Raw genomic sequence first — 13,925 nt, 5'->3', positions numbered from 1 at the left:
GCATTTCATACCAGTGGAATCATATAACTTATGGCCTTTTGTGTCTGGCTTCTTTCAGAGACTTAGCATAGTGTTTTCAAGGTTAACCCATGTTATAGCATGTATCAGTACTTCATTCCTTTTTATGGCTGAATAATATTCCGTTGTATGCATATACTGCATTTTGTTTACCCATTCATCAATTGATGGGTTTGGGGGTTGTTTCCACTTTCGGGCTATTATGAATAATGCTGCTGTTAACATTTATGTATAAGTTTTTGTGTGGACATATGCTTTCAATTCTCTTGGGAATGGGTTGTTAATATCAAATATTTTCCAAAATGGATGTACCAATTTACATGCCCCCAACAATGTACAAAAATTCTGGACCCCCTTTTTAAAAGAAGTTTTTGTAATATTGGAATGGTATTTATAATAAGTTTCTTAATATTTTCTTGTAAGCTTCTGTTTGCTTCCTAATCAAGAGAATTATGCTTTTGATAAAAGAAGTTTAAAATGACTTGCTATATAAAGAGATTGTTGAGGAATTTTATTTAGACTGTGAAAAAACTCATCTGAATGTGGGAAAACCAGTCTGAAAGATGTGTATGCATGTTTTGGTTCTACTTACTAGGAATACTTTTTGTTTATCCTTATAGCTTGTTGATCCAGACAAAATGACCAGATTTGACTACTCTTGGATGGGATTTGAAAGAGTAATTTTCATTGATATTTCCCTTTGAAAGTGTTATATAAAGTAGCATCTAAGATTCATACCAAATGACCAATGACTGGTTTGTAAAAAGAAGACTACATTACAAACCAATAATACTAAGTTGCAGATAGAACTGGCTTTAATTCCTAGGTATAAAAATACAGATCTATACCGGCAATTAGTACTAAGTAATCCAGTTACTCTTGTACATTACTTGAACTCTTGCACAGTGCTAGTGGGCAGTTCAAAATCGGACTATTCTAGTCTGATTTGTGGCAGCCTTAACCTAGAAGTTTCTAAGACCATCAGCATAAGGGTAACCTGGGTCTGCTCCCTAGTAGAGCAGTCTTCATGCCTGTTCTTTGGACTCTAAATTTCCACTTGAACCCCTGTTCAGGATTGCAGATGTTAGGGCACTTATAAATGGTCTTTAGCTTCACTAAATTGATTCCCATACTGGTCTGGTGGTGGCTTAAGGCTTTAGTAAGGTGTATTTATTCATCTAGGTTAGATAGAGGAATACAGGCTTAGTAACCACATAAATCTCTTTCCTGGCAGTATGAAGGAGACACAAAATGCAGTCAAAACTTGTAAGCTGAGATTGAAGAAAAATTCCTCCTGTGAAAAGAAAATTAAAACTCATTGATAACCTATGGAGAGCTTGGAGATCATTACTTAACCCCCTGAGATATTAATCCAGTTTTTGCTACATTTTTTTTCAAGAATTCTTCATATTAAATTAGATAATTGTGCATCCCAGCTTGTATTTGCATGCAAGATTTTTATCTACATAGACTTGTAGTGAATTCTTGGCCACTCTTTGAAAGATCGCATTTTACTCACAAGAAGGAGAATATTATTTCTCTGTTTTGTCTCCTATTACCTCCTACCCATCTTCTATCATTGTCTGGAATTCCTCTGTTGTAGAGAACAGAAGGAAGTCAGTGACAGGGTGAGGTGAAGCAATGCAGGCTGCCAGAATTCTTTTCTGGGCCTTTGAGTTGCCATTTGAAGAACACTACCCACTCAGGTTAATGGAATGAGCTGCTTACATAATGGGGGCTATATATTTACCTTGATGCTTTGGCTATTTCCTGCAGCAATTTTTTTTGCCCCTGGAGGAGGGATTAGGATTGTAATAGGAGAAACTGGTCATCTCCTTTGTTTCTGGAATATTACCTGTGTTGCCACCAAAAAAGAGTTCCACGCATCTGCGGTGGAGTCTTCCTAGTTGGTCCTTCATTTGCCTCATGGCTTGGCAACCCTGTGGGCTGGAAGGAGCGCCCTGCGCCCTGCAGACCTCTGGGCCAAGGTCCGCCGCGGTTCAGCGGAGGCCCCTTTAAGCCGTCAGTGTGTGCGAACCGGGCCGAGGCGGGGCGGGCACTCTGACGGCGAGCTCTGGGCCCCGCCCCCGGAGGAGGCGTTTCCAGGCGGCCCAATGCCGCCGCCCGCCAGCCTAGGATTCCTGCTGATTCTGCTCGGATCGTAGGGCCCGCGACCTCTCCCTGCCTGGGGAGCGTAAGTGTCAAATTGCAGGCGAGGGTCGAGCATCCCGTGCCCATGCCGGAAGTCCTGGTGGACGGTACAGGGGACTTTCCTGGCCTATCAGAGACTAAGGCTGCGAAAGAGCGTAAACAATGCCGGGTGCAGTGAGCTAAAGCCTGGGGCATCTGCTCTACTTCTGGGTGGTGACAGCGGCCCTAGAGGGTGCTTGTTTAGAGATGCAGTGGTTGAGCGGTGCGGTGCCCACGATCTGGCTTTGTCCCAGCCTGGTTCCAACCTGGGGTGAGGAGAGGATTGCTTTTACCAGAGTATAACCCAGTTGAGCTGGATGGGTGGAGCTGGATCTAGTGCCCTGGGCCTTAGGTCCTTAGCCTGGGGTTTGGAGACCTGGGTAGCTTTGGGATGAGTAAGCAGTAAGTTTTCAGCTACCTTGGTACAGTTGAGCAGCACCTCTCCGAGTTGACCTGATTCACAGCCGGGTTTAGCTTTTCATCTCCCCAGAGGCCTGTGTTGGTGTCGGGTCTCCCTTTTGGAGACATTGACAGTGGCCAGCTATTAGGGAGAGTCCAGTTAACCTTCTTTCCTGCCAATACGAATAGCATGATGTGGAAGAGACAGCTCTTTACTCTTCCCCCTCTCTGAAGGAATTTGTGGGAGGACACCATCCCAGGACTAGGACAGCAAGCATACCCAAGTTTGTTGAGATAACCTGCTAGAGAAGCAGTTCAGATTTCTGGCCTCCTGATAATGCTCCAGGAAGAGGGTAACACTTGTCCCTGTTAATGGGAATTACCTGGAGGCAGTGATGTTTTTTAAATTAGAGGGAAAGGCTTGTCATTTTTGTTACTGGCTACTTAGAGATGAGTTTTTTGTCTGGCTTGGCCAAGTTATAAAAGTCTTAAGTTTTCTGTGACAGTTACATAATTGTTTCTTTAATCTAGTTGTCCTTCCTAGACATGGTTTGAGTAAAGATTCCTGGGCATGTGTGTGTTCTGATTTATAGTTATTTTCTTTTTTTGAGTGAGTCTATCATCACACCTCATTGGAAATTCAAAGGGGTTGCCTTTTGAGTGGGCAGAAATTCCCCCCAAACTTTCTTCAGACTCACTCGATGCTTCCTTAGCCAGAAGTGAGAGTCCAGGAATGGTGATCAGATCCAGATCCCGAGTATTGTGATAGTGAAGAACTTTGTAGGTCAAGGGCTTGGGAATTAGCCATAAAATAGTTTCACTGCTATAGCTTCTTCCCAAGAAGAGAGCTGAAATGGCCTTTTTAGTAGCTGTATAATTATTCTTATAGGATGTCAAAGTACAGGAATTTAAAATAAAAGGATACCACACTTGGACCTTTGGGCGGTGGGAAAGAGTGGTGGATGGAGAAATGAGAGACGCAGGTTCTAGGCCCACCTCTGTAGCATTGCTCATGACGTAATTTCTCGGGGCCTTTTAGCTGGTGATAAAGGAGAAAATGCATAGACTGCTGGGGTCTATATGTCATGATAGTGCATAATGCATACTTAAGAGATAACTCGATATTTAATTGGATACTAAACTGAAAAACCAGACAGTTTGAAATTTATTCTAAGTTCTGCCTTTATGTGTGACCTTGGAAACGTTTCTTAACCTCTGGTCTAAAAATAAACAATTACATCTAAACCTTTTTCAGGAATAGTGTGGACTGTATGGTATTTGAGCTCTTTGGAAGACATTTTTGATATATCAGTAGTATAAAGGTTATAATATTTCTGTAAAATAGATTTATTTTAGCTCGCCTTCTTGCCTTTGCATCTGTCTTAGGCTAGGTAAAACTTCCTGGGAGCTCTGAATAATTTGAATTTTTTTGAGGAAGATTAGCCCTGAGCTAACATTTGCTGCCAATCCTCTTTTTTCGCTGAGGAAGATTGGCCCTGAGCTAACATCCGTGCCCATCATCTTCTACTCTATATGTGGGACGCCTGCCACAGCATAGCTTGATAAGCAGTGCATAGGTCTGTACCCAGGACCCAAACCGGCGAACCCGGGGCTGCCATAAAGGAGCGTACAAACTTAACCACTGTGTCACTGGGCCAGCCCCTGAAATTTCTGAATATTTGTACTATGGACTAGATTGAATGAACCATAGCAAGCATCATGTATAGTTCAAACTAATTTTATTAGTACTTCTCATGTTGGCAATTTTATTCATTCTTAAAGCATCAAACCTTGCTATGTAATGAAAACTTGCTTTCCTATATGTATGTTTGTGAAATCCAGAACCCTCTGTTCATCCCTGGTGCCACATTTCCAACCACTTGAAGATGGTACTTCTCAAGTCTAAAACCAAACTCATCATATTCCTCACCTCTTCTCCATTCCCCCAAAACGAAAAACCCAGAACTTCCTCTGACTTATATTGCTGTACTGGCACCACTGCTCTCCCATTCACCCAGATGGGACCCTCCTATGAGCCACGTCTTCCTACACCCATGTCCTTAGTTGATTCTACTTCTTTAATGTAACTGCCTTCGGTCTGCCCTGCCCACCCTTTCCATTCCTATTGCCGAGACCCCTAGTTCTGGCTCCTGTTTATCTTTGTCCTGGAGTACTGCAGTAATTTCCGATGAAGACTCTACTTTCTCTCCCTTTCAATTCGTTCTACACAGATTTATCTTTCTAAAGTAGATAGGATTACGTCACTGCCCTGCTTCAATTCATCAGCATCCCCTGCTGTTTAGCTTAATATTCAAGATTCTACATGATCTGGCCCTAGTCTACCTTTCTGGTCTTACACTCCAATAAATGGAGCCATTCACTGTTCCCTAAACATGCTCAGCCTAGCTCCAAGACTTTGCCTTTCTTGTTTTCTCATCCTAGGATATCTCCTCTCCCCTACTGTTTTTTGACAAATCCCACCTGTCTTTTGTCAGAGTTCAGATGCCATCCTTTCTGTGAGATTTTCACTGACTGTCCCTCATTCACTGATAGTTAATCCTATCTTTGAATTCCCATAACCCTTATTTGTCCCTTGCTTAGGGCACTTTCCACATACAGTATATTTTGTATTATGATTATTTGTTTACACATCTTACTTGAACTCCTTGAGCACATCCTGGTTTACCCATAGGGAAGTTCAATGAATGAATAGGTAAAATTAGAATAGAGTAATTCTTTATAATTAACTAACTTTGTTAGTTTGGTTTTTTTAAACAGTTTTAGTGAGATACATAGTTTACCTACCATTCACCCATTTAAAGTGTACAATTCAATGGTTTTAAGTATATTCATAGATTTGTGTGACCATCACCACAGTCAGTTTTAGAACATTTTCATTACCCCTAAAAGAAACACCACACCCCTTAGCCATCACCCTTCTAATATCCCCCAAAACCTAATCCTAGGCAACCACTGATCTACTTTCTGTCTCTATAGATTTGCCTATTCTGGACAATTAATTTGAATGGAATCATACAATATGTGGTCCCTCGTGCCTGGCTTCTTTAACTTAGCATAATGATTTCAAGGTTTATCCATGTTGTAGCATATATCAGTACTTCATTTTTTTTATGGTAGTAAAATACATACAACAAATACACGTAACACATACCGTCTTAACCATTTTTAAGTGTGCAGTTCAGTGGTATTAAATACATTTGTAATATGCAACCATCACTACCATCCATCTCCATAATTCTTTTCTTCTTGTAAAACTGAAACTTTATACCTCCCCATTCCCCATTCTGTCCATCCACTAGCAGCGACCAGTCTACTTTCTGTCTCTATGATTTTGACTACTCTTAAGTACCTCATGTAAGTGGAATCATACAGTATTTGCCTCCTTGTGACTGGCTTATTTCACTTAGCATAATATCAAGTTTCACCCAGATTGTAGCGTATGTCAGAATTTCTTTTTAAGAATGGCTGAATAATACAAACTGAATAATATTCCATTGTGTGTGTCTTCCACGTTTTACTTATCCTTTCATCCGTTGATGGACACTTGGGTTGCTTCCATGTTTTAGCCGTTGTGAATAACGTGCTGTGAACGCGGGTGTACAGATATCTCTTTGAGACCCTGCTTTTTCAGTTCTTTTGGGCGTGCACCCAGAAGTGGAATTGCTGGGTCGCACGGTAGTTCTGTTTGTAAGTTTTTGAGGAACTGCTGTACTGTGTTGCGCAGCAGCTGCACCATTTTACGTTCCCACCAGCCGTGTCTGAGGTTCCAATTTCTCCACATCCCCGTCAGCACTTGTTTTCTGTTTTTTTGATAGTAACCATCCTAATGGGTGTGAAGTAGCACCTTACAGTTTTGATTTGCTTTTCCCTAATGATTAGTAATGTTGAGCATCTTTTCGTATGCTTATTGGCAGTTTGTATGTCTTTGGAGAAATGTTTCCTCAAGTCCTTTGCCTATTTTTTAATCGGATTGTTTGTTTTTTTGTTGTCGAGTTTCAGGAGTTCTCTATACTACTTCATTTCTTTTTATTACTGAATAATATCCTATAGTATGGATTTACCACATTTTATTTATTCTTTTAATCAGTGGATGGACATTTGGGTTGTTTCCACTCTTTGAATGTTAGTTTGGTTTTAATTTATTGTGTATATTGAAAACAATACTACATTTTTCTAAAGAGATCATTCAGGCCTTCAGCTTGTTAACTCATGAAATTGTTAAATCTTACTCTGCACACCTTCCCTTTTATCTTGACTCTGAGGTTCCTCTCATTGCTTCCTGAATGTGTCTGAATGTTCCCAAGGCTTTTACTTTCCTTCATGATAATGATTAGTTAAAATTTGCAGGTATAGGCAAAGTTTTGCTTTCAAACAAGTGGTCACTTTAATGCCCCACCCACAAAGTGTTCTAGAATTATAATCAGAAATTTAGAACTACTATGAATTATAGAGATCATGGTCTACCACCCTTTCATTTTTCATTAATCTCACAGAAAGATTTTCCTTTTCAACTCTCAAAGGAGTAAGGTTTGCCACGGGGGAGAGTTGGACTGCATGGCTAACCCCAAATTACAATGAAAACTATAGTCATTCCTCTCTTATCCAGGGGCAGGTTAACAGTGTTTTAAGGCCCACTTGGGTAGTTAGCTTGATTATTAGGCAGCTGCTGATCAGGGATGGTTCCCTCTTACCACCTAAGTATATTTTAAATTTCTCTAAATTGCCTACATCCTTTTGGAGGCAGATAAACTTGTCTTTCACATATACTCTCATTTGCTCTTTATATTTTCATTGAGTTAATCACCAAAATAAATATTATTTAAAAAGTGTGAATACTTGTCACTATAGATAATGTGGAAACCATGTGTAGATAAATTTCACCTAACTAGGAGTCAAGAAATCTCTTCTAGACCAGTCTCTCCGACTTAAGTGACCTCGGGCAAGACCCTTAACCTCTATTTCCCCATTTGTAAAAAGAGGATGGGGTAGTTGCTTTATCCCACTTTTTTAAAAAAAATTTTGAGCCTTGTAAGGATTAGAGATTAATAAAAAAGCTCTTGCTCAAGAGAATCTTACAGTTCAATAAGAAAGAGTCACATAACTAAAGATAAGGCAAAAGAAGGAAGAGAGGAAAGAAACCAGAATGCGATAATAGTGTGCTTGCATTTACATTATGAAATACATAGAAGTGATTAAATGTCTTCCTCACTAGATTCTTAAATAAGAGAATGATTGTAAAAATACTTGTAAAATATGAAGTGCTATTGAAATACAGGATTGGTATTTACCATCATTGTAAGTAGGTACTGTGGGACAATTGTAGACAGTGCTCCAAAGTCTTTGAAAATAAAGTGTTCATGCAATCATGGAATTTGAAAGGTTGTAGACCAAGAGATTTTATCCTGGGGTTAGAATGTTCAGGGATTCTGTGAACTTGGAAGGAAAAATAATCACATCTTAATTTTCACTAACCTTTTAACTGAAATTTTAGCATTTTCTTCAATTAAGGATGTAGGCAATAAACCACAATAATGTTAGAAGCAGCCATGCCTTTGTTACCAATAGAAATCATTTTCATAATCACGTTATGTGTTATAGCTAAATAGTTTTGGTCATTATAACTTCAGAATTACAGTAGTTATTAAACTTGCTGCTAGATTTTATTTAATGTATTAATGAAGAAACCCATATATTCACATTTAAAAATATTTCGATAGCTGTATTTCAACATAATTAATTTAATGTAATATTTTATGCATTAAAAAATATTCTGAGAAGGTGTCTATAGACTTCACCAAGGGTCTGTGACACAGAAAAAGAACCTGTTGTGTAGGCTCTTAAGACAAAATGGAAGGTAAATAGTACTAGTTCCATTTTATTATTTGAAGGAACAAGAGAGATATGTGGCCTTGCCCCCAAGTGTTAACTAGACCAAAAGAGGTTAAAAAAAAAAAAAAAGCAAAAGCCGTAGTTTCAGTTCTTTATTTGGTCAATGCATGAAATAAAAAAGTAAAGAAAGTAAAGTGACTGTAATAAAATTGTAAGAGGTCTATGCATTATGTGTAATGTATTTTATTCTCTTTCAAGTATTTAATTTATGACTTGTGTCAATGAGTATATCATTTTCAAGTAACTATTATGAGTAAAATGTCTAATGATTTTCAGTTTTGGGTATTTATGTTTGCTCTTTTAATCCTATAAAATTCCAAAATGAAGTCAACTGTAATTTAGAAATGAAATAAATATTTTCAAATTGGGAATGCCAGTGAACACTGATGATAGTAGTCGATTGCTAACATTTATGAGCCCTTGCTAGATGCCTAGTCTAAGAGTTTTACATGTCCTGACTCATTTAATCCACAAAACAACCCTCTGAGGCGGATACATTATTCCCACCTTACACGCAAGCATGCTGAGGCAGTATGCATTTGCCTAAGTAACTTACCCAAGGTCTCACCTCAAGTTTGAAGGTACAGATTTTTTTTAATTTAAATTTTTTAGATTCACAGGGAGAAATAGAAGAAGATAAAAATTTTCTCAAATAGCAAAAACTCAAATTTGATAAGACTTTTACTGCTGCTTGGATTTTTGTGGGTATTTTTCTTTCCCCAGCAGACATCAGTTGATCATTTTATGTGCCAGGCAGTGTACATGGTACACTGATGGGCTCATCTCCCTGTCTTGCCAAGTGCTGGTTTCACCTGAACTCTATCCTGGGCCCCTTTCTCACTCTGTAGTCTCCCTCAGTGCTGTCATCCACCCCCTTGGTTTTAATTACATTTATCTACTGATAACTCCTAAATGTTTATCTGCAAGCCAGATCTCTTGCTGAATCTCCAGCTGTTGCCTGCATCTACACGCGTCTAGTGGGCATCTCAAACTCAGCTTGTCCACAACTTCATCTTTGTTCCTCTCTTACACCTCTTCTACATTCACTCAGTGAGGACATTCTTTAACATTCCTTATAGGTCTAAAATCCATCCACTTTTGTCTGTCTGTGTTGCCACCACCCTCAGGTCCCATCATCTTTCATTTAGACTACAGCATTCTGATTTCCCTCCCTTGTTACTGCCTTCCAAGCCATTCTTTACATTGCTTTTGTATTTACATTACCTAATCTTTGAACAATGCAAGTTTGATAGCTATATACTTTTCCTACTTATAGTCCTTCAAAGTCTCCTTTCATCTTTGGGATAAAGCCCAAATCCTCAACCTTGCTTACAAGACCTTCCAGGGTCTGATCTTGACTACTTTCCAGGCTGACACCACACCCCCTTACTTTCCTTGTTGCATTTTATACTTGAGCCTTGCTGAACTTTCTTCATTTCCTCAAGCCGTCATATTAAAAGAAGTTAGAAGAGGTGCTCTGGCAGTTTCTGAGTGTTTATTTCCATTTCTGTACTTATCTCTGAATGATAAGTGCGTGAACTAGCACATCTTTGGACCACACTTTGAGTAGCTTTGAACTTTAGTACACCACATGGGTGAATTTTACAGATGAAGAAGTGAATGAAAAAGCAAGTTATGGAAGACTGCAAACTATGATAAAATTTTTCTAAAACTTGTAAACAAGTGTAATTAATTTTGTTGTTTAGGGATATGTGGCTGCGACTATGGCATACAACTAAGCAAACTTCAGGAACGTGCTTCTGTGGGAAGTAGGATGGGGCAGGAAAGAAATGCAGTTGCCGTAATAAATTGGGAATGTTCTGATTTTTAGATGGGGGCAGGTAACATGACAGTTTTGTTGTAATGCTTCATAACTCATTTTCTTGTATATGTAAACTCTTAAATTCTAAAATTAAAATGATTGTGAGGGAAAATTAGTGGAGCAGTCCTTTTTTTCTTAGTTTATCAATACTGGAAGAAGAAAAACACAGCAGAGCGAGAGTCCCCAGTGTCGCATGTATACACAAACACTATGTCCATTATATCAGTGGCTGGGGAAGTGTTGATATGAAGCGAGCCTTTCCTTTGAATAGAAAGAAGCAAAACACCAGTTTTTTAAAACTCAGGCTATAAAGTAGTAGAACCCATTTCAGAAAATGTGACATAATGGCATATAAATTTTATATGAGGTGGTTAGGTTGGATAACCTTTTTCTTCATGTTTCTAAAAGGAACCAATAAGAAGAAAAAAAGAGTATTGCAGTGAACTCACAGAATACTGAGAATCGAATATTATTGTTCACGTTCTCTTGGTTGGAAAATGTTTAAACACTTTCATTGAGTATTTCTTTAAAAAACAGTCAGATAGGAAAGATTGCTTTTGCAGTTCAAACTTGTGCCAAGAAAGTAACTTTAGAGGTTTTCAACCCAGGGTGTACATTAGAATCACCTGGGAACTTTAAAAAAAAATTGTTGATTAAATTCACGTAACATAAAATTAGCCATTTTAAAGTGAACAGTAGCATTTTGTACTTTCAGTGTTGTGCAACCACCATCTCTGTCTAGTTCCAAAACATTTCCATCACACCATAGTAAAACTCCTTCCCCATTAAGCAGTTTCTCCCCGCTCCCCACTCTTCCCAACCTCTGGCACCCATCAGTCTGCATTCTGTCTCTGGGTTGGTCTGTTCTGGATATTTCGTATAAACGGAATCATAGAATATGAGACCTTTTGTGTTTGGCTTCTTTCACTTAGCATCGTGTTTGTGAAGTTCATCCACATTGTAACACGTATCAGTACTTCATTCTCTTTTATGGCTGAGTAATAGTCCATCATATGTACGTACGACAGTATGTTTATTTATCCGTTGATAGATGTGTGGGCTGTTTTTTGGCCAATGTGAACAGTGCTGCAATGAATATGCATGTACGTGTACTTGTTGGAGTACCTGTTTTCAGGGGGGTTTTTTTTCCTGCTTTTCCTCCCCAAATTTCCCCAGTACATAGTTGTATATATTAGTTGTGGGTCCTTCTAGTTGTGGCATGTGGGCTGCCGCCTCAACGTGGCCTCATGAGCCGTGCCATGTCGGCGCCCAGGATCCGAACAGTGAAACCCTGGGCCACCAAAGCGGAGCACGCAAACTTAACCACTTGCCCATGGGGCCGGCCCCCTGTTTTCAGTTTTTTGGTATATTCCTAGGAGTGGAATTGTAGAGCCATATGATAATTCTATGTTAAATTTTTAAGGAACCACCAAATTGTTATACATGGTGACTGGACTATTTTGCATTCACTTGAGCAACTTTAAAAATACACAGATCTAATAATTTTTATTGTATTTTACAAACATATCAGTGTACAATTATTTAAATTAAAAAAAAAAAGACTGGGGCTGGCCCAGTGGCGTGGTGGTTAAGTTCACACGTTCCGCTTTGGTGGCCTGGGGTTCGCCGGTTTGGATCCCGGGTGCGGACATGGCACTGCTTGGCACGCCATGCTGTCGTAGGCGTCCCACATATAAAGTAGAGGAAGATGGGCACAGATGTGAGCTCAGGACCAGTCTTCCTCAGCAAAAAGAGGAGGACTTGGGGCTGGCCCCATGGCCGAGTGGTTAAGTTCGCGCGCTCCGCTGCAGGCGGCCCAGTGTTTCGTTGGTTCGAATCCTGGGCGCGGACATGGCACTGCTCATCAGACCAGGCTGAGGCAGCGTCCCACATGCCACAACTAGAAGGACCCACAACGAAATATACATCTATGTACCGGGGGGCTTTGGGGAGAAAAAGGAGAAAAATAAAATCTTTAAAAAAAATTAAAAAAAATAGGAGGACTGGCGGCAGATGTTAGCTCAGGGTTAATCTTCCTCAAAAAAAAAAAAAAAAAAAGACTGTAGAGTTTGAAAGGTACTGCATAGTTCATTTGTTTTTGTTTCTATATAATATTGCACTCAGTGAATATACCACTAGTTATTCATTTTCTTTTTGATGAACTTATCAAATGTTTCTAACTTTTGACTTCTGAAAAGTCTTTTCATAAAAGACTTCTTTTTTTTTTGCTATGACTTTTCTTTTTTCGCTATGAATATTCTCGTATAGGTCTTCTGATGCACTTGGCATCAATTTCTAGGGTATATAGCAAGAAACAAAGTTGCTGGATAGCAGAGGGTATGCGTCTTCAACTTAAGTAATGGCATACTATTTTCCAAACTGTTGCACTGTTTTCTCTCTGACCATTGCTGTATTAGAGTTCCTGTAGATTCTCTGTTAAGGTTTGACTCCTACTCTAAAGCACACTGCTATTATTTCACAGGGTCTTGGGGATTTTGGAGAGAAGTCTTAGTGAAAGTTCCACTTATTCTAATACACTTTTACAGTTCAGCCTTTGAGTATATAAATTTCCCTGGGATAGTTCCTACATTTTGATAGGAGGGAATAAGTTGTAAAGGAAGAGGCGTAGACTTTGAATCTTAGTGTGCTCTCACTGCCTACCAGCCTTGTTGTTTTAGGGAAGTTATTTAAACTTTGTGAGCCTAGTGTGTAAAGTGGGGAGAATATCTTTCTTCCATGCAGTTGTTCTTGGTTCAAAGTACAGTATGTGATTCATAGGAGACACCATCAAGGTATATGTTCATTAAACAAGTATTTATTGAAGATATATTTTATGTCAGCGCAGGACCAGAGATGAAGAGATACACAGCATCCTTTCTATGTTATTTATAATATTGGAAAATTGGAAACAACTTAAATGTCCAACGTTAGGATTAATAACTATGGTACATTATAAGATGGAGTGCTATGCAAGCTTTAAACATCATCCCAAATATGGGAAAATGTTTGTGACCATATAAGAAAAAGATTCCAAGAGGATTATTCCTGTCTTTTTCATGTAATTTACATACTGCATGTGCATTGAAAAAATGTGAAATGGGCCAGCCCCAGTGGCCTACTGGTTAAGTTCAGCATGCTCTGCTTCAGTGGCCTGGGTTCGGTTCTCAAGCATGGACCTATACCTCTCTGTTAGCAGCCATGCTGTGCTGGCGGCCCACATAGTAAAAATAAAGGAAGATTGGGACAGATGTTAGGGCAAATCTTCCTCAGCAAAAAAAAAAAAAAAAAAAAAAACCCAAATACAAAAACTCTGGAAGGAGTCAAGTGATACGCACTTCAGTGTTCATCATGGTTACTAATTGGTGGTAAAATTATGTTTTAATACTTTCCTTCCTATATATTTTCTATACTTTCCAGATTTTCTGCAGTTAACATACATCACTTTTATAATCAGAAAAAAAGGTGTGATCTAAATGAATAGCATAAAATTGTTAAAAGAATGTTGACTATAAACCTCTAACTAAAAATGGTTTAAAGTTTATAAAGGAATAGTTTATTCAGGGATTTAATTTTTTGTTTATATAAA

The 13,925-nt window shown here is 38.9% G+C and overlaps 1 protein-coding gene and 1 long non-coding RNA gene across 7 annotated transcripts in view; one reads left to right on the top strand and one right to left on the bottom strand.

Annotated features, from left to right (window-relative positions):
- The window catches only part of CKAP5 (cytoskeleton associated protein 5), a 95,181-nt gene that overhangs the window by 14,482 nt on the left and 66,774 nt on the right, over nt 1-13,925 (top strand). The window contains exon 1 of one of the 6 annotated variants that reach the window (XM_005598080.4): nt 2,088-2,212. The exons of 4 other annotated variants lie outside the window; for them this stretch is intronic. The gene's annotated coding sequence lies outside the window, so the exon portion shown is untranslated. Of the gene's footprint in view, nt 1-2,087; nt 2,213-13,925 lie in introns of those variants that run through there. One more of the 6 variants, XM_070229404.1, reaches the window with a different exon arrangement.
- Nucleotides 816-2,256, bottom strand: LOC138916578 (uncharacterized). Its single transcript, XR_011423863.1, has 2 exons — nt 1,874-2,256; nt 816-1,312 (listed from the first exon to the last, which is right to left on the bottom strand). It is a non-coding gene; the product is annotated as an uncharacterized lncRNA (long non-coding RNA).

The sequence above is a fragment of the Equus caballus genome, chromosome 12, assembly GCF_041296265.1.
Source record: "Equus caballus isolate H_3958 breed thoroughbred chromosome 12, TB-T2T, whole genome shotgun sequence".
Taxonomy (NCBI): Eukaryota; Metazoa; Chordata; class Mammalia; order Perissodactyla; family Equidae; genus Equus; species Equus caballus.
This window is presented reverse-complemented; position numbering and strand designations above follow the sequence as displayed.